This window comes from Protopterus annectens, chromosome 8.part0 (genome assembly GCF_019279795.1).
Source record: "Protopterus annectens isolate FY-2018-M chromosome 8.part0, PAN1.0, whole genome shotgun sequence".
In the NCBI taxonomy this organism is placed as follows: domain Eukaryota; kingdom Metazoa; phylum Chordata; order Ceratodontiformes; family Protopteridae; genus Protopterus; species Protopterus annectens.
The window spans coordinates 1,943,295,065-1,943,317,654 of NC_056741.1; positions in this window are offsets into that span (position 1 = coordinate 1,943,295,065).

Here is a 22,590-nt window from a genome sequence, read left to right on the forward strand (position 1 = left end):
TCAGTTCTATTCCTCATTATCTTACTGTTTGATCACTGATTCAAGCAACTTGGGGTCCAAGGGTTTAACTCCAAGTGGCCTAGCTTCTCACTAGGTGTACCTCAGGGCATAGTGTTGGGCCTAATATTATTTAATATGGTGTTCTCATTTATTCTATTGCACAAATCCTATTGGATGAGATATTATGAATATGACAATAAAACTGAAGCTGCCCTGTCTAGTTTATCTGACCATATTACTTTCAATACTTCTTTATTAGAACTGTCTAACTGGTTCAGTTATAATGTGCTATGTACTTATATGGGCAAGAGTGGTGTTATGTTTTTTTTTTTTGGTTCACCTACACTAGAGTTCATAATTTTGATGTGTAATACCTTTGTTAAGCAGGGTCATTGAGTACAAGGATTTAGGTACTAGAATTACATACATCTTTAGGTTTAAGGTCTGTCAAAAATAAAGCCTTACATCTTGCCAGGCTCATTTTGAAAACCATTTCAACACACACTGCTTATACCATTGTCAAACTATTCATACCATAACTTTAATTCTAAGTTGTATGTTTACAATAAATGCAGCTTTCCAACTTTAGTGACTGTTCAGAGAAGATACACAAAAATAATAACTTGAAAAAATCTAACATATCAAAACAGACATGAGCAACTTGGATTCTGTTCAAATCAATTACCATTTATTTAAGACAAATATTGTGTTAAGCATTTAGAGTTCAGAATATTACTAAATATGGAGTTGCTTGGATCTGAGAAGATTTCTAGGGTTAGAAAGGTTACCTTCAAAGTATTGTATGCACCACAGGATTGCAGAGTCACATGACACACCGCTTATAGTAGCAATATGTCTCTTAAACAGACACATTATTTCTCAATCATTAGCAAAGCACTGGGACAAGTTAGCTCTAAAAATTAGAAATACTAGTATGATAACACTATTTAAACATTATTAGACACTTGGATGGGATCTTTAGCCCAGAATCTCAAAGTATGACAACAAGAGATTTGTTATGTACTTACCTGTGGTGTCTGAAGGCATTCTGTTCAACTGTCCTTGATTTCAAAGAATATCCCTGATTTCACCTCATATTTTGATCCTGTCCCTCATACATTTTTTTGATTTTCAGGTAAATCCAAAGATTACAGTCACTCAATAATGACAGACATTATAGGCTCATACCTCTTATTATTCAAAAATGCAAGCTGATGCAAAACCTGTTATTCTGCAAACTTTTTAGGTCAAGTAGAGTAAAATTTTAAAAAAGCTGTCTTTGATTTTGTTTTGTCCTCCATTATTTTTGTTTTTATCCAGAATTTTTATTTTTATTAAACAAGAAACATCTTTATTGAATTATCACTTATAACAGAAAATCATACCCTTTTATAAATGAAAACAATCAATATTGTTGCAAACATTATAAATCATGTATAATTTTCTATACAGTCAGTGCCATTCAACCATTACATATCTCATTCAGGTTCTGCCTTAAATTAAACTTAATTCCTCCTTCAAAACGTTATTCTTCATTTATTGTTCCCACAATTCCCAATTTTTTCTATGTAATTTGTGCCTACCCCTTCCTAAAGATTTCACTTCCAGTTCTTTTATCTCTTGTTACTATATTTACTAATGCAGCTGGTTTAGACTTTGATTTCCATTTCTAGTCATTGCTTTTTTGATAGCCACCATAATTAAAGTCACCAGGGCCTTATTATGTCTAGGCAATTCAGATTCTGTATCACAGCTCAAAAATAATTTCCTTAGTTACACCAATTTCCTCACCCAATATTTTTGACAGAGTAGTCTGTAGGGAATGTTTAAAGTCTGTCAAATCATTATACTCCCCAAAAATATGTTCCCAATTACCTCTTTCTTCCCCATCACACCTCTAACATTATTTGGAGTCTGCTTGGGGTATCAAAAAAATATGCAAACACTTCCAAGCAAAAATCCAAAATCTTCTAGAGTTTGTTGAATATTTGAGAGTCATATATATATATATATATATATATATATATATACACACACACACATATATACATATATATATATATATATATATACATACATATATATATATATATATATATATATATATATATATATATATATATATATATATCCTCCCTTTGTTTGTTTGTGAATTGCTTAACTAGTCTATCTTTCCAATCCCTTCTAACCTCCTCTGATTGATTCCTACTTTGTCCATAATTCTTGAGAAAATAAGTTGAACAGCATGCCAGCAGGTTTTATAGGTTTGTTAGTAGTAGCCATATCATTTTTCTCTCTCTTCTTCCCAGAAGAGCTACTAGACAAAAGGCATGTAATATTTGCAGTTATTTTTCTGTGTTTTACATACAAATATGTATTGCTGAATGTTCAACTTGTTGCATCTTCTGTGTTTTGAAGACTATAAAAAAGCTCAGGATCATATATATGAACACATATGCCATGAAGAAGAGAAATCATTTGAATGTTCTGTACAGATATATCTTGTCCTGTCATAATTTTTAAAAGCTTGTTTTTACATAATGGAATTGCATAAATCCAAATAAACATTCAAAGGGATGATACTGTTGCTATTCTTAAAGTGAAGTAGTACCAGTGTATTATGATAGACATAGACATCCCAGGCTCAAGAAAACCTAGAATTTTAAGTGTGTCAATGATGAAGACACTAAAAAGTAGCTGAAAAAGTGAATATTTGTTCATTGTCTGTTGACCAAGTTCAGGGACTGCTGCAAGACTCTTTCCAGTCACTACCCTGGCCAAATAGCAACAAATAGGAAAATACAATACAATACACAAACACAGGCAGTTAGTAGAAAGCATTCAAGCAATATTAAAATCAGTAGATGGTAAAATACAATGTGAAAATATACAGACAACAGGATAAAAAATTATTGCAAGGCAGTAGAGAAACAGTACAAAATACAGAATTGCTCTGCATTAACTACAAACTTATAGAGATGATATGAACTCGCTATGTAAAATGCTCTGTCTAGAACATAAGGGGTGAACTGTGTAATAGTGAAAAGCTAAGCTTGCAAAATGTTGAGGAAACATGCAAAAAGGGATGTGGGGTGCTACAAATGCAGGATATGAACTGGATAGGAGGGAAATATATACTACTATTATTATGCATTACTAGTTTTATAACTGTGGTGCAGCGGTAGCGTTGTTGCCTCACAGAAAGAGGTTCTCCCGTTCGATTCTCGGCTGGAGTGTGGGGAGTGCCTTCTGTGTGGAGTCTGCATGTCCTCCCCGCAGTTGGATGGGCCTTCGAAAGACATGCGTAAATGGGCGTGCCTTGGTTGAACGTCGAGCTGGCACCTCTGCTTTTGTGAAAATCTACTGCCAATCATTAGCTGACCGGAGATCCGCTGTGGCAACCCCTAACCGGGAAAAGCCGAAAGACAAACAACAACAACTAGTTTTATAACCTACCTTACTTCAATTTCCCTATAAAGTAGCTAAACTTTGTCTGAATATTAAATCATTGCCAAATACGTTGTACCTATTCTCAACCAATGTTTTCACACAATGTCTAATCTGGTATAATTTTTTAAACTGTAAATGATTTTGTATTATTTTTTAAGACTAAAATTATTATTTTTTAATTTTTTTAATACTTTGGTGCTTTTCTCCCTGGGCCTTTGCTGAAAATAGGCACCTACCCAGTTGGACTTTGACAGTAATCAAATGACAATAAATAAATAATTAAATAGTAAATACAGCTATACAAAAGAATTATTAAAGGATACAGAGAAACACATGATAAGTAGGAGATAAGTGTAAAATTCTCAACCAGGATATTGAAACTAGAGGCTTTCACCTATGTCTCTGAAACATTTACATTGTATTGTTCTAGCAAATGTAACATAGTTTTTTTTTTTAAAGTTGTTATATCATTTGTGTTTGGTAATGAGCTAGATAAAATGTTCCAGGACGTAGGGAAAGTTTGAGGAAGGACTTTTCATTGGTGGAAATTGTAAAGTGTGGTATTTTCATTCAAATATCAATTTGAGGGCACATAAAACTATATATTGCCAATATTTATAATTATGGTGGCTATCAAAAAAGCAATTACTAGAAATGGAAATCAAAGTCTAAACCAGCTTCTTACCAGAAGCCAATGTACTACTGTTTTAAACAATTCTGCAACAAGAGAGAGAGAGAGATCATCATTTCTGGCAATCTAAATCTCAGCTGAACTTACCATGCAAGAAAAACCTAACATCCTTACAAAGCAACTTCAGTCTGTACGAGAGTGAAGAAAGAGATAATTGGGAATATATTTTCTGGGAGTGTAATGGTTGGTAGACTTTAAAGGTTCCCTGCAGACTACTCTATCAGAGATACTGGGTGAGCAATTTAGTGTATCTAGGTAAATGATTTTTCTGAGCTATGATACAACATTGTAATTGTCTAGACACAGTAAGTCTAATTATGTTGGCTGCCAAAAAAGCAGTTACTAGAAAATGGAAATCAAAGTCTAAACATATTGTGCTAGAAGTAGTGAATATAGTAATAGAGCTAAAACAACTAGAAGTGAGATCTTTAGAAAAGGATAGGAGCAAATTACATAGGAAAAATGAGAATTGTGGGAATAATACATACAGGGGAGGAATGAGGTTTAAAAGAAGACAGGATTTGAATGAGCTATGTAATGTTTGAATGACAATGATTGGGTAGATTATAAGTGATGTATATATAATGTTTGTAACTAAAATGATATCAGTATGGTTTGTGATGTATAATGCTTGCAGCTAAGATTATGTTAGTATGGTTTGTTTTCATTTATATAAATGTATGATTGCCTATGTTATAAATGATAAATTAATAAACATGTTTTTTGTTTAATAAAGCAACTTCATTTTTTCCCATTCAGTAAAACATTCCACAATACTCAACCTTACATCCAACAAAGGAACACGCTTTGATTTAGTAATCACCAACATTGCCATCAAATTTAAATACCTTCGAGCACTACTCAGTGACATTGGTGATCAATGCCCTGTCCCTTCTTAATGGACTTTCAAGACTCCAGATGTTTGACTAACCCTTCTAACCTGTCATTCAATTGCAAATAACTTTACTGTCTTACTGAAGGCCTATATATTGCAACCCCCGAATTGTTCACGGGTATATGAAAGTACTGATCCTTATCAGCCTTATACACATTTTACAGTCTACTGTCTCCTACTCAAAATAGTCTGATCTTGAGTACTAAATGTTCTGTTAGGGTCAGCCATGTGACCTGGAAATAAGCCAATCAGAGATCTTTAATTAATACCTGAAACAATGTTTATAAAGAATGAAAAATGAATCCCCAAACTCCTCAAGCCTGCATCAGTCACCTTACTATAGACATATTCAAGCTACTTAGCTAGCTATACCCCAAAAATTGAAATGCAACAAAATCCATCAGCTCCAATAAAATCTTCCCCAAATCCAAAGAAATTGAGGCATTACATTTGACACAGTTGAAACCTTGAACCTTAATTTATTTAATCCTTCCATGACCCAAAATGTACTTTTTCCCAACCACATTAGAAGCATTCTTTCATCTCCTCCGCTACATTCTTAACTACCCTCTATTCTGCTTTAAAGTTTTGTCCTACAAGAGAATTTAAGTACTTCTTGAGTTAATAAAGTACAAATTCAACTCTTACCACTACTTGCACATACAAATAAGTAAAGGAACACATCATCTCAATAAACCTTTAACTTATGTTTAACTATTGGTATTCTTCCTCTTATCTTAAATCATGCTGTAATTGTCCCAATGCTCTCAAAGTCCCACATCTCTCAGTGCCCATCTGACTTCAGACCAATCTCTAACATATCCCCACTGACCAAGATTCTAGAAAAAAATGATTTATGAACAACTTCTTCAATATATCCAAAAATATGATCTCTTATCTTGCAGACTACAAGGATCCATCCTAAATATAGTCCTCTTACAGACATTCCATTTTTAACAACTCAAATGTACTCAAACATGGAAAATGGACAACTAACATGAACTATGTTTTTATTATTAAATTGGGCAATGGATAGATTTGGGAAGTGGATTTATGCTTCCTTGACCTTTGCCTTAAGGTCTTTGAATTTCCAGACACATTTTGCCAGACTTCAAAGGGATCTGATCAAGGAGCTGTCAGATACCCTGGTGGAGCTGTTACAGAGGGAATCCAAGAAAAGGTTGCTTCCCAGTTGGCTACCCTGGAGTCTGTGTCAAACCCATCCATGAGGCTCATTGCATATGCAGCCAAGAGGACCACCAGAGTGGCGGCTTCAGGCATAGCCATAAGGAGACACACATGGATGCATCTATCTAATTTGTGGAGCCATTGAAGTCTTCATTCATCAATGTACCCTTTGATGGATCATCTCTGTGTGGTCCAAAAGTTAGAGAGACATTATCCAGGTGTGAGAAGGATGGTAAGACCCTTTCTGTTGTGGGCTTACATTTTTCCACTCCCCAAAGATCCTTTGCCAGGAATCAGAGGAGCTATAGAAATATGTGGTTCAAAGCATCCCAAGGGCCTTTCCAGGACACATGTGAAGCCAGTTCTTCCAGAGGCAGAGGGGGGAACTACAACCTAAGACACCATCCACAATGCAGAGGTGGTCTGCAGAACCAGGGCTTCAGGGATTATTCCCGGGTAAGCCCTTTCAGCGTTCCTGAAAGGAGGTTCAATTGTCATCCTCTGGAGGCAGTCAGGGGATGCTTACCCTTGCACCAAAATGCCTGGCTAAATATAACAACAGATTCTTGGGTGCAGAGGATTATTTCCAGAGGTTATACCATACCCTTTTCTTTTTATCCCCCATATGCAAAAAAAGTCCCAGCTGTTCCACCCAGTCCAAGGGAACCAGCAGTTCTAGAAATTCAAAAACTGCTAGCGAAAAGAGTCATCCAAGAAATCCCACCAGACCAGAAAGGATCCAGAACTTACTCAAGATTCTTTTTAGTGCCAAAAAAAGACAGGGGACTGGAGACCAGTTTTGGATCACAGTGTATTGAACAAATCAGTTTGGCAAACAAAATTCTGGATGGTCACGGTACAGTCCACTCTTCTGTTTTTGGAAAAGAACAACTGGATGTGCTTGATAGATCGTCAGGATTCATATTATGACATAAAAATGGACAAGAGCTCCAGAAAGTTCCTCCACTTCTGTCTGAGAGCCAGTCATTACCAATTCAGGATACTGCCCTTTGTTCTCACAGCCTTGAGACTGCAAGAATTCTGGGTGTTTCCATACTTGGATGACTGGCCCATTACCACTCCGACCAGCACTGATTGATAGAAGCAAGGGATTATGTTCTCCAGACCTGTGCATACTTAGGAATAACTATAAATTATGAAAAATCTTAACTGACTCCAACTCAGAGTTTAGAGTTTACAGGTGCAGTACTAAATAAGACTACAACAGTAGCATCCCTTCCTCCCTTGAGATTTCAGAAAATAAGAACACAGGTTCAAAAAATAATCAACAGCAAGAAAGTACCCACTCATCTAATTTTGCAGACTCTAGGTTCCATGGCAGCGGCAATAACTCTAGTTCCCCTAGCAAGATATCACATAAGAATTCTACAGTGGTTGCTTGCATCTCAGTGGAAAAATCTATATCAACCGACGTCAGACCAGATTTTAATATGCAATCATTGCAGAAATGATCTAGCTTGGTGGATACATTCCAAAGAAATTCTCCTGGGCTGCCCCTTCATCCTTCCAGAACCCAGGGCCATAGTGATCATGGATGCCTCCCAGATAGGGGGGGGGGTATTTTCTTGGAAAGACTGTCCAAGGCACTTGGTCCCCCTTAGAGGCCAACTTGCATATCAATGTTCTGGAGCTAAAAGCAGTGCTTTCAACACTGTAAGCCTTTCAAACTGCTCTTCCTGTGGGAACAATTGCAATTCAAACAGACAATATGTCAGTAGTTTATTACATCAGCAAACAAGGAGGAACCAAATCTTACCCCCTTTGTCAAGTAGCACTCAGAGTGTGGCAGTGGGCAATCTCTTCCAACCACTTTCTGATAGCAGCACACCTTCTGGGGAGTTCCAATGTGATAGCAGACAAACCGAGTAGAGGTATTCTCCTGCCTCCTGAGTGGTCTCTCAATCCAAAAGTGACGGAAAGGATTTTCCGTCAATGGGGCCAGCCTTGCTGTAACCTGTTTGAACTGTAGTAATGGCCGAGTTGGTTCCGATATTGGACCCGAACCCCATATGTTAGCAATAAATGAAAATGGACAACACAGATGGAACATTATGGTAAGTACATAACTTCTTTTTTATTAAACAGAACATTTAAGATTCTTAACAAAAATTATTTTCTACTAGCATGACTATTTACACTGGTGTACCCCAAGGTTTAATGCTAGTCCCTTATCTTCTTACTCTTCGTTAACATCTTACCTTGAGATCTACCAATTCTAAATTTTATTACATAGTAAAACAACACATAAAACTGCTAACTTGGGATTTATCAAATCCAAATAATATTATGTACTAATTACAGCACATTAAACTGCTACCCATCTCTACACCAAACGGCAAGAGGATTTCTCTTTGGTATGGAACTGAATAGCTAATAATTTTTTTATATTTATGTTTTATTTTTAATTATACTGCCATTCAGTGTTTCACTTATTGCATAGCTGGTCAGTAGATCTTTAACAGATTAATGTTATATATGTAATTTATTACGTATGGTTCTGCTGTATTAAGATTTTGCGTCTATATCATATTATCATACGATGTAAATAGCGAATGCTATTTCATCGTACTGATAAAATCGAAACAACAAAATATCAAACAAACGGAACAGCAAATTTTTTCCCAGGGAAAAAATTCGCTGCTCCGTAAAAAAAAAAAAAAAACTTAACCACAAATTTAATATTAGCATTAGCATTCGCTATTTAGCCCATTCAATACTGTCATATAGACACAATATTTTAAATGCTTGCTTTCTACACATATTTCTGTACACATTTTAGTAAAGCAGCTTTCAAGTAATATATTTTGTAGCAGAAGATGATGTTAAACTCCTTTAAAATATGTTCAGTTTAATTATTTATCTTAATTGATTGAATGTTTCTTGTGATCATGTCATTTATTCCGGAACTTGATTTTGAGGTATATTTTTATCTGAAGAAGTTATATAATAATTAGAACAAAAGAGCTAATTTGTTTGAATGAAGTGAAATTATTCCAAGTATACACTAGTATATACTTCATATATTTTTGTAAACAGTTCTGAATTATTAAACTAAACTCCAAACATAACTGAACTAAAAATATTAAAAAGTACTAATATAATCCACCTTAAATCTATTTTAAAATGCTGTATATTAACTTTACGACAGGGATAAGATCTCCTTTAAACAAATATAATTCAGCTTTAAAATCATCTAGTTTGCCAGATACTACAGTATGATTTGCACACCGAGAATTGTAAGCAGCTGACTTTCCAAGATGGCTCCACACCGAGCAGCAGGTTAATTTCAGCTCTCGCAGTAAAAAAAAGAAACTGATAGACAAGGGCCAGTAATCCTGCCTGTTTTAGTAAAATTCACTTACTGACTAATGAATAAACTGCCCTGGATGCCAGCAAAGAAGAAGAAACTTAAACAGCCTGAAGGAAAATCAACTAGAATAGGTGACGAGAAAACACTGACTGGGAAGAATCCTCCAGTGGTTCAACAAAAAGCAATTCAAGCTCCACTTATGGTACAAGAAATGACTTATAGTAATTTAGAGGAAAAAATAAGTCAAATGAACTCAGAGTTGATTAAAATAAATGAAACATTGAAGGAGTATTTCAACTAAAATAACAAAAGACTGGAAAAAATGGAAAAGGCTTTAAACAGCTATTCAGATGAACTGATAAAACTGTAAAAATCAAAGGTCGAAATGAAGAAAAGGCTGGCTGAGTATGACTTGTCAAGAAGAATTGGTTCAAAAATGGTAGAGTTAAGGACAAAGCATGCAAAGAAAACCTGAGATTTTCTGCTATACCAGAGAAACTTGAAGAAACAAACTGTATTGATTTTATGAAAGCACAAGTAAGTAAATGGACTGATATGCCACTGCAGGATTTTCTAATTAAAAGTATACGTCAAACCTGGCTATGAGAAAGCAGCCAACACCTGTATTAGTAAAGATGCAATCATACCAGCAGAAAGATTTAATCCAACCAAAACCGAGACAGAAGGGCAAAATATTAAAAATTGGAGACAGTAGTTTGTGAGAAATAATTATTCACTGTGCACCAGCCAGAAGATAAATTTATCCAAACACTCAGGGAATATCATGAGGTAGGTGTGAGATTCAATTTGCCTCACCCAGTTGTCTTCAGAATATTTTTTTTACTGCAGAATCAAAGTAATGTTTTGATGCAGAACAGGCTAAGAGGGAAATACAAAAGTTTGTCCATCAAAAAGTGAGCCATTAAACAGAAGGGGACTCGTCTTCTCATTCTTCTGATAATAAAGCTCATAGAGAGACTACACCAGTGAAAGCTTTTTCAGTGTTACAAAGGAAAATGCTTGAGAGACAGAAAAAAACATAGAACTTGACTAGAAGAATTGGGACTACCTTTGAATTGGAGTCTGGGTTTGGGAGATGGAGACAAATATGAATAAGACAAGCAACACTGAAATTAGTGACTAAATAGGTTCATACTAGGCTATTGACCTGGTCTTTATAAGCCTATCCATGTGTACCCAATATAATACTAAAGAAACCAAATATAAGGACCATACCTAAACTCAAGATCTTAGTTAGCAACGACTGCCCATATCTACAAGGGTCATACGTGAAATCCCTGAAAAGAATTTATGGTTCCCATCCAGTCATCCAGGCTAAGCATAAACAGGGTCATAAATGGGCTCTGTTTGATGTGAAATGGTAGCTTATTCCAGAGGAGTGGCAACCTCTGACAGACATATCTGTCTCTCCAGCAGGTATTATTTATGTCACAGGCTAGGTTAAGGTCCCTGGAGTGAGTTAACCTTGTCCCATTTGACTTGCAGATGTGCAGCATTTTCATTAGGTTTGGGTGTGAGATTGCTCTGCAGGGCAGGCACAATTCTTCTCTATGTAGTCTTCAGTCTGTCAATGCACGACATGCTGGAGGCCATGAATTTTCTTGGTTAGAAATCTCTGAGGTCACTCAAGTTGCAGCAGGTGCCTGGTATGGTACATACCAAAGGGAGCATTGTACTCAATTATTGGCCTGATGAGGGTTGAGTACAGGGGAGTTATGACCTCTTTTGTTCTTGAGCCAGTGCCTTTGATAATGAGGTGTGTAACGTAGAATGTCTTCCTTACCACAGTAGACACATGATGGTCAAAGTTAAGGCTTCAGTCAACTTGCGTTCCCAAGTCTGTCATTACTGAGTTGTTACTTAGGGTATTATTATTTATGTGATAGTCTGCAGGGATATAATTTTTACTGAAGGGGATGATAAGGCATTGTTTAGCACTGAGTTTGAGTCCATGGCTTTGGCACCAATCACTGGTTTGTGTATGACCCTCTTATATTGACATTGTTTGGGGTTTCAATGATTGGACCTAATTTGCAGTCTTCAGCAAACTTAGTCAGCCACAGCCCCTCTGGTTTATCCTGAACTTCTAAGAAGTATAATTCCAAACAATAGCGGGCTCAACACTGATTCTTGCAGAACCCCAGTGGTGACAGGTCTGCTGGTTGAGGAAAAGTCCCTAAATTTGACTGAGTGTGATCTGTCAGTGAGCCAGTTAGCAACCCACCTGACAACATAAGGGTTGATATTCAACTGGAAGAGTTTATCAATGATGCCTGGATGTGGGATTGTGTCAAATGCCTTGGCTAAGTTGGAGTAAGCTGTATGCACAGATCTGTTTTCATTTATGGCTCTGGTGATGCTTTTAAAGAAATCCACCAGGTTTAACAGGCATGACCTGTCTTTGACAAAACCAAACTGTGTCAGATCAAGGGTTTGGAGATCACCTATAGCCTTATTTATAAGGTCTATGATGATTTGTTCCATGGCCTTACAGATAAAGCTGGTTAAGCTTATGGGTCTGTAGTTCCCAGAGTATGTTGCTGTACCTCCTTTATGAAGGGGGATGATGGTTGCTGCTTTCCATTCAGCAGGAACAAAACCAGTACTCAGACTGTGGTTGAAGAGAGAACCAAATGGAGTTGCTAACTCATGTTTTAGACCATTTAAAATCCAACCTGGGATGCCATCTGATCCCATAGGGGCTGTGGTTTTGTCTTAGAGAGAGCATTAATGACTTGCTCTTTGGAGATTTGAGACTATAAAGCATCAATCACATTTATGAATGAAACATGGCTACTGACAGGCATATACCATACTTCATGTCATTAATGTTGGGGGGGAAGGTAACTGTAAGTAAAAAATGTGCTCTTAATAGTATTTGTATAAAACATTTCATGATATAAATTGCATGTTATATAGCACTGCATTTTCAGTAATTGCTGTATGTCATAAAGATAATAAAGAAAACAAGTATTTTTTATTTTTTAGTTTTAAGAAAGTATGACATTACAATATAAAATCGAAGAAAGGCTGGACCAAAACACTTTTAATTCAATAGGTTGTAATCTTGGGCTGTTGGGTTGGAGGATGATGTATAATGTGTACGGATTATAACATATGTAGAACTGAATTTTTTTCTTTTACTTTTGCATAGGTGAATGTCTGGATCCATGTCCTTCTCTTAAGTTTTAAAAAATAAGAGACCACAATGTAATGAATAGTTTTCTTTAAGCAAATAAATGCTCAGTTCTGGTTGAAAAGTCATCAGCTGAGGGCAGCTGTACATTTTGTTCTTATTTTTCCACAGAAACATGCTGATTAAAGGTGATGGCAATAAATGAAGAGATCTAGACATTGTTTACTGAGAGAAAAGTAAAACTAAAAGGTACAAGGGCAAGCAGTTCAGTAAAAAAATAAAGTTTGAAATTATTGGAAGTAAATAAGAAATGACAGTTTTTCTGGCAACTAAATACTTTAATGTATTTAATTGAACAGTGTATAATTTAGTTTTATTTAAAGATAGCAAGTGTACTTTTTCTTAAGGCTAGAAGTTATTGTTTTCTGAAAGCATACAAGTTGGTTTGCACATCTGGGAAGGGAATAAAGATAAGACAAGAACAAACAGCAATTAGTGTAAGTAGGAACACAGGCTGTAACATGCACCTAGCAGAGATAATGTTCATTTTGGGTTAATTAATGCCTGTGGGTACAGCTGTTGATTTGGGACAATTGAAATGCAGAATACAAATAGCAATTGCTACAGAAGACACATTTGGAAAAAAGTAAGCATGTGGATTTGAGAGAGAAAGAAAGGATTTCAGGATGGATATTCAACAGAATATCAGGGACAAATTAAAATGGAACTACTTACACTATTTGCCAGAGGATCTCCAGTAGTGATAGAAAACAGATAGTAAGGGTAGATCTGTGGTAGTAAGGGGCTACCTGCAAAGGAAAAGGATTATGTTGGCATGTATTTATATCCCACCTAAAACTGCTGTTATGGAGGTTAAAAAAATTGGGAGAAATAATCAGTTTTCAGCAAGGAATATTACTTACAGGTGGGGACTGGAACTTGATTTGCAGCAGTGATGATGTATCTGGGTGGCCTAGAAGGAAAAATATAACAAAAGTCTAGATTTCTGAAGAAATGTATGGCAGTATTTGGTATGGAAGAAATGAATTCATTATTAGAAAGTTGGAGAGAATTTCCATATTATTCCCCAAGGTACAATTGTTGGGCTGGACTAAACAGAAATTGTATTTCACAGGAACGTGCATTTTTTTAAATCTTTGACATACATAAAATAACTATTTCAGATCATTCACTAATAACAAATAAGATAAAAATGTAGGGTAATGAAATAAAAATGAAACACTGGTGCTTCTCCAACTACCTGCTAAAAAGAGAGAAATGTAAGAAATGTGTAGTCAGAATTATTCAAGAGTTATTAGGAAAGACAGAAATTTCTTCCGAAGTTATAGCTAGTGAGTGGGTTAACATAAAAATGGAGTTTAAAATATCATAGAAATAAAAGAAAAAAGAGGTATGGTTAAGAAGTAATAAGAATTATATAGAGGGATGACAAAGGTTAAAGTAGTGCATAATAAGGGGAATCTCACAGACAAAGAGAGGCATAACTGCAGACTACTAAAGAGAAAATAAGGGAGTATATAGATAATATGCATGACTGTGGAAAGATTGCTGTCAATCAACTGTTTTGTGATGGTAACTGCAGAACACATAAACTCTTAGCACAATGACTTAGGTAAAAGAAAGTAGAAAGGGTTGCCACCAAACTTAGGGAGCCTATAACAACAAAAATAACCAGGGATCATGTAGATTAGAGATATTAGAGAGATTTCAGAAATTTTATGAAAATCTATACAAAGCAGAGGAATGAGGAAATCAAAAAAGCATAAATGGAAATAGTTATGAGAGACTCAAGTATGCCAATGTTAGAAGTAGATGAGGCTCAACATTTAACAGTTAAAATAGGAAGAGATGAGATAAAAAGGTGAAGTATAATTAAGAGATAAAATGGTGAAGTAAAGTCAATCTGCAGGAAAGTATCCTAGAAGAGATGGTGTTCATGTGGAAGTTTGGGGGCTAGAAGGGAAGAAAGTGATAAAGATCTGGAAGGTTTTAGCCATATTTAAAAAAGAGGGGAAGCACAAACATTCTGGAAGAAAGCTGTGAAGGCTGTAATACTTAAAAATGGCAAAGACTCATGAGAACCAGCTTCGTATAGGCCCATTTCAATTTTAAACAATCAATAAAAAGTGTTTATGTCTATAATAACTAAAATAATGGCAAATGTGATGCCAAAATTGATAGATATGGATCAGTGTGGATTTGTGGAGGGGAGGCAAACATTTGACAGCATTAACAGAATATTGATGATCCAGAAGGAAGCAGAATATAAGAAAATACCACTGTTGTTGCTGAGTCTTGATGCAGAGAAAGCATTTCACAGAGTAAGCTGGGACTTTATGAGCAGGGCAAGGGAAGCATTTGCATTCTCTCATACTGTACAATAATAAGGTTAATTAGGAGGATATATGAGGGGCAGGCAAAAAATTAAAATGGGAGGGTTTCTATCTGATAAGTTGTGTCTGAACAAAGGAACCAGGAAGTTGTGTCTTCTTTCCATGATCTTGTGTTATATTTAGAGCTATTGGCAAAGAAAATAAGGGATTCTGAAATTCAAGGGTATGGTAATCAAGAAAAGTTGATTTTATTTGCAGACAATATTATTTTGTACTTGATAAAACCAGAAAAGGACATTGCAGTGTTGTGGTACATTCTGAGACAGTTTCACTTTTTTTTTTTGGATATAAAATTAATGAAGACAAAACAAAAGCTATAGCTGTAAATTATGTACCTACACATGAATTGGTTCATCAATACCCATATTTATGGGGCCACAATAAAATGAAGTATTTAGGATTATGGGCTAAAAGGATTCTGTTATGGCAGCTAAGGATATTTTGGATGAGATGAAACAAAAGATAATACAAGAACTGAGAAACTAGAATCTTGTGGGATATGGATAGCAATATACAAGCAGTGAAAATGATTTTAGTCCTTTTAGTTTTATACATCAGTCAGACATATTTTTATCATCAAGAAGAGAAGCTGTGGTCAGTAAGTAATAAAGAGTTGAAATATTTTATCTGGGAAGGGAATAGGCAAAATGTTAAATGGAATAAGTTGATCCTTCCAATAGAACAAGGTAATTTAAGATTACCTAATCTGAAGGGATATTTTAGAGCTACACAATTAAAGTTCATATACATAACACAAGCTAAAAGCTATAATTCAAACTGGAAATGGATGATGGTAAAGCAAGGAGGAAATTCACAAAATAAGGAGAAAGTGGGATTTTGGATGCAGATCCTTAAAGAGAATAGCAACAGCTATACAGAATATTGGAGTCTGAATGGAGAGATTGTAAGTCAGCAAGCAAAGGAGAGTAGTATTGCTGAAATTGAATTCATCCTTAAGTCTTAGTGAGTACCTTCATGAGGTGGACACTGTTTTTTCACAAAATCTCACCAAGATAACAGTGATATACAGACTGTATTTTATATAGCATATATCATGGACAGAAGTAGGTCAGAAATTAAAAATGATAGCTGGGTGCACAAGACCCAGGATAAAAAGTGCCCAATCCTGGTAGGCACACTGGTGCTAGGACTGGAAAAAAATGACAGTATAGAATCCTCAAAATATGGAAACAGTCCCACAATGGGGCTAGGCCAGGCCCAGGGAGAGGATGGCCCCCATGCTGCAGAAGGAAGTAGCAGTCCACAAAAATCACAAAAACTGATAGGCCAAAGAAGAGCCATAAAGATGATAGAGTAGAATATTGAGGATAAGAAATAAATTATGTATTGTTACTATTATGCAAAAAGCCCAGAATTTCTAGATACAAGATATACAAAACGATTAAGAGAGAAATCAGAGAAAAGAAAAATACTTCCACAAGAAAAACTGCCAGAAGCCTGAAATAAAAATCTGTGTTCATTAATACAACAGATTTGTGAAACACATTATACAGACCAAGAAACTTTGATCTGTTCGGAAAAAGAAGCATCTGAGAAAATATAAACAAGAAAACCTTGAGATTTTTGAAAAGTATAAAAAATAAATATGGACATAGGAAAAAAGAGAGATTTGATATGGTGCAATATTTATGCAAAGTTGAAAGCCAAATTAATTGATACAAAAAAGGCATCCCCAAATATATTCAAAGAGAAATATAAGCAAAGGCATCCAGATATGGAAAATTTCACAGTAAAGAAAATAATATGACAAAGAGGAATTGTAGAAAAAAAAGATTAGCAAAGCAGAAGTTAAAAAATAGAAGCTGAAGTTATGGAATTCCTGCAAATTGAAGGATTTGGTGTTGAAGGTCTAACACAGGTTACATCACAGCATGATGGAACGAGTCCCAAAAGTAAGGAGAAACAGGAAGATCAGGAGACATCTGAAGAAAAAATATGGACACGGGAAAGAAAAAGAGATTTAATATGGTGTTATGGACATGGGAAAAAAATGATTTTAAATGGTGTAATATTTATGCAAAGGAGAAAGCAAAACTAATCAATACAAAAAGAGCAGCACCAAAGATATTTGAAGAGAAATACAGGCAAAAGAATCTGGACATGGAAAACTTTACAATACAAAAAAGTAGGACAAAGAGGAAAAGTATAAAATAAGATTAGTATGGGACAAGTTAAAGAAACAGAAACTGAGGTTATGGGACAAGTTAAAGAAACAGAAACTGAGGTTATGGAGTACCTGCAAAGTGGAGGATTCAGTGTAGAAAATCTAACTCAGAAAGCACCACAGCAATAGACATCCAAATTAAGGTGAAAACAGTGGAAAGGGAAGCAAATGGTCAGTTGCCAAATGAATATATTTTGGAGTCTTCTACAGGAAACCAGTATAAGCATTCACTTGAAGCTGGACAGCACGGGAAGGAACAGGGAACTGTGTCAACCCTGAAGCAGTCAAAGTTGAGGAATGATAAACCAGTGAGTCCCCATATGACAGAGCAATGTATGACACAGGATAAAACTGAAGAGAATGGACCACAGGAAGATGCTATAGAATTTTCTACAGAATGCCCACAGAAAATGGAGAACAAAAATGTGCCCTCAGTTTAGAAGAAAATGAGCTAAGAGAAGAGTTGCTTGATTTAATAGAGATATATATATATATATATATATATATATATATATATATATATATATTAACATCAATGACATAAATAGACAGAGGAAGGTCAATAAAATGCCAAAAGTCAGAAGTTTGATAAAACAAATGAACACAGGAATTAGGACTGTCCATAGAGATCCATGCAATATAACAGAAGTAAACAGGATAAATTAATAAAAGATAAAATTCTACCACAAGAATACAGAGTAGTAAGGGAAAGGAAAGGGTGAAATTGAATGCCATCATGGAGGTATCAAACAGAGAAAACTATAAAGTAGTTAAGACAAGAAGTGTCACTGTTAGAAGTCTACAGAAGAAGGAACAGATCAACAAAAATGTGTAATATTATAATGGATCAGGATCTATCTTGAACTATCGCAAATAATAAGCTAAAAATATCAGCACAGGCAGAAAAAACTTAGAAGATACACAAATATAAAGGAAAAGTACAAAATAAGAAATTTATTGATGACCCTAAAAAGTTTTATAGAGAACTGGGAAACAAAGTAAAAGGAAATGAAAGACCACCCAAAAAGAAGAAACAGATACCTTTTGGAGAAGTATTTATGAATATCTTGTGGAACATAACAAATATGCTAAAGGGATAGAAGAAGTAAAAAAAAAGTATAAGAAGTTCAAAGGTACAGGATATGAAATGGGATGAAGTAACAACCAGAGAGACTGAAGCAAATTTAAGAAAACCCTCTAATTGGAAAACACCAGGCCCAGATGCAGTACCTAACTTCTGGTTAAAAGTACTAACATCTTTGCACAAAGTTTTAACCATGAGTAAGAACTATTTATATACGCACTCTGAACAGACACCAACCTGGAAAAACAATGCTTCTACTTAAAAGTCAACCTGCAAGCTACCCTAAAAATTATAGACCAATAACTTGCCTTCCAACTACCTATAAACTATACACCAGAGTTGATGCCGACAGAGTTTATAGTCATTTAGAAGAAAACTCTATCATGGCAATAGAACAAAAGGGCAATAAAAGAAAGTCTATGGAACAAAGGGGTCTATATTAGATAAACGAATGCTTAAATGTTCGAATCTCTAAAGGTCGACCTTTAGAGATCGAACATTTAAGTGTTCAAATATCTTTAAAAATTAAAAAAATAAAAGTAAAACAAAAAAACTAAAGGGTGTAAGCTGGGGGGCAAGCCCCCCTGCACCCCCCACACCCCCTGCTACTTGAATATACCAACTCCAAGATCGTGCTACAGTGTAAGGAATGGGAAATTTCCCATTTCCGCTCTGCCGTGCACTGAAGTGCAATCTCAGAGTTGGTATATTTAAGTAGGGGGGTGTGGGGGGTGCAGGGAGTCTTGCCCCCCTGCTAAAACCTTTCAGTTTACCTTTTTTTTTTGTTTTGTTTATTTTATTACATTTTCGAACACTTAAATGTTTGATCTCTAAAGGCCGACCTTTAGAGATTCAAACATTTAAGTGTTCGTCAATGTAATATAGACCTGAACAAAGGATCATCAGTTGCTAAATAAAGTCATAATTGAGAACTGTAAAAATAGGCAGAATCTAAGTATGGCATGGATTGATTACAAAAAAGCATTTGATAGTATCCCACATTTGTGGAGGAAAGAGTGCTTAAAAATGTATAAGATGCATCCTACATTAATCAACTATTACATTACAGTGACCATGAAACAGTGGCAGAATACTTTGTAAATAAGCCATGATAAAGGACAAATTATTATTTCAAGGATAAAAATTCAAAGGGGAATATTCCAGGGTGACTCCCTGTCACCTCTCCTATTCTGTCTTGCCCTAAATCCATTAAGTTGTCTACTTAACAGATTAGGCTATGGCTATAATTTGGCTCCTAAAAAACAACAATGTGTAAAGACTTCTCATATTCTCTTTGTTGATGATTTAAAACCATACAGCTCCTTAGATGAGGAAGTGAAAGCACATCTGCAAACAGTCAAAACATTTTCAGATGATATATGAATGTCATTTGATCTTGATAAGTGTGCAAAAGCAGCCTTAAAAGCACGAAAACTGCAGCTCCAAGAAAACATCAGATTCGGACAAGAATGTGATATAAAATAACTTGAGCAAGAGGGAGTGTATAAATATTTGGGAACTGATGAAGGATCAACAATAAAATGCAAATAAAACTTAGTAAGGAATATTTTAGAAGACAAATTAATCCTTAAAATAGCACTGACATCTAGGAACAAAATTCAAGCTATAAATCAGTTTGGTCTTATTGTCCTAACTTACAGTTTTGGAGTGATTGACTGACCCCAAAAATGTTGGATAGATTAGATAAGAGAACAAAAAGGATGCTTTGTGCTCACCAAATGATGTACAAAAATCAGTGCATACCAAGATTATATGTTCCCCATTCCAAAGGAGGTATGGGCCTCCTTGAAATTGATTACATATATAGATCTGCAATTGTGGGGCTGCACACATATTTGCTGACTTCACAGGACCCAAACGTAGTGAACGTTTTGAAACATGAGGAGAATAAATCTAAAATGACTTCTCTGCCTAGTCTAGCAGAAGCATATCAAGCAGGAATGGAAATCAAACAAGAAGTAGATAAAAATCAGACGGCAACTGAATGTGCCAAAAAACAAAAGAAAGAATATAAGGTGAAGGATCAGATGAGAAGACAAGAAATGTGGAAAATGCATCAGTATAGCTGCAAGTATAGAAAACTTCTGGAAGAACCTCATGTTGATCAGTATCAAACACATGGATGGTTAATGAGAGGCAAATTCAAACTAAAAGATGAAAGGTTAATATTGGCAGCCCAAGATAGTGGGCTACACACACATTGGTTTACAAAGTCCATTGAACATGTGGGAGAAACAGACAAATGTTGGTTTTGTAAAACAGAATTGGAAACAGTTGCATACCTCTTTGCTGGGTGTGACATACTAATGGCAGAAGGACTGTATAGTGAATGCATAATAATGCAGTAAGACTGTTGCACTGGGGATTGTGTAAACATTATGGCATTGAAATGGCTGAAAAACACTGGAAACATGAGGCACACAGCATCAAGTCTATATCACATGGGATCACCTATTACCAACAGTTCAAAAGATAGATGCAAGAAAACCAGATATAGTGGTCCATAAAAAGAAGACAAAAGTAGCACCAATCATTGAAATCACTACAGCCAGTGACTACAGTGTCTTGCATACAGAGAGAAACAAAGTCATAAAATATCAGGATTTGCAGGTAGCAATGAGAGCAATGTGGAGGAAAGATACCCAGACAGTTCTAATAGTAGTAGGAGCAACAGGTCTTATAAAAAAGAATCTACAATCATATTTAGATACGTTACCGATCCATGTAACTCCATATGAATTGCAGAAGGAGTCATTACTGGGTGCATTACAGGTGCTGTGAAGAGCACTTTTGGTTGACATCAAAGATTGAAAAAATACTAATTTCATTAACTTTAATCGTACTTTGACTTAGGAATGGGGTCTACTCCCGTCATGGTAATAGAAACCCAAAAGACTTGGGGAAATGAAAAAAAGGCAGAACATTATATTCATAAAGTAGCAGAAAGTATTCTAAGAACTAATCTAATGCCAGAATGGATAAAGAATATTCTGCCAATAGGGATGACTGCAGTTAGGGTTCAGAAAAGATGGGCCGGAATTTACAAGAGAAAAAGGCAAAGGAACCAAGGTATTGGGATAAAATGACTAAAGTAAGAGAATGGGAAGAGGCCAAGAAGACATTTGGACTGCAGGCTAGAGAGAGCCTTCCATATCAGGAAATGATATCAGAGTATAAGCAAAGAGAAAGAAACAGGGGAATCCTAAGTGAAAGAATTGCTCTGGTAGAGGTGTTAGCTGACTCTAGAACATAAGCTGCTGTTAAAAAAAGAATAATTTAGGGGACGTGGCCAGCATTGAACTGAGAGGCAGCATCTTTCTTCAGCTCTGTCCTTAAAATCTATTTCTGACAGGCAAAAGTAAAAAATATTGATTATGGACAGTTCAACTTTGGAATATTACAACTAATGGTATAAAAAGTCTACATAAAAAAATTGGCATTTTCTACAAATATTTCTGTCAAAAACTTGAAGAGAAAGCATCAGGACCACAGAAAATATGAGCTTCACAAAAAATACTATGTCTGACCAAACAATGAAGAAGGATTTACAATCATTATTAACAACAATGCAGGACTTGTCACTGACATTTGATAAAATGAACAAGTAACTGGATACTTTTGAAGAGAATAGTAAAAAGCAAATCCAATCCAACAACTACAGGAATTGACAAAGCAACAGAACTTGAAGATAGAAAATATGAAAGAAATATTAACTGATGCAGAAAACAGAATTTCTGACTGTGAAAAACATACTGACACACTAAATAGACAAAATATTTCACTAATGGACAAAATTGAAGATCTAGAAAATAGATCCAGATGCAACCATCTCCAGATTTATGGAATACCAGAAGGAACTGAGAGCAGTAATATGGTGAACCCTCTTAATACATGGCTTCCAGACATTTTAAAGCTTCCAGAGGCTCTCTCCTATGGGACTGAGAGAGCTCACAGATATTTAAAGCCAGTCTCAGCATCAAACAAAACAACAAACAGTCCCGGGTCAGTCATAGTCAAACTCTTTTCATCTCAAGATAAAGAACTTATATTAAAAACTGCCTGGTCTAATTCCCTGCTCAAATTTGGACAGCACATAATCCCGTTTGATAACGATTATTCATCTGGGGTGATGGCCAAAAGAAAAGAGTGTTTACCACTAATAAAAGAACTTAAA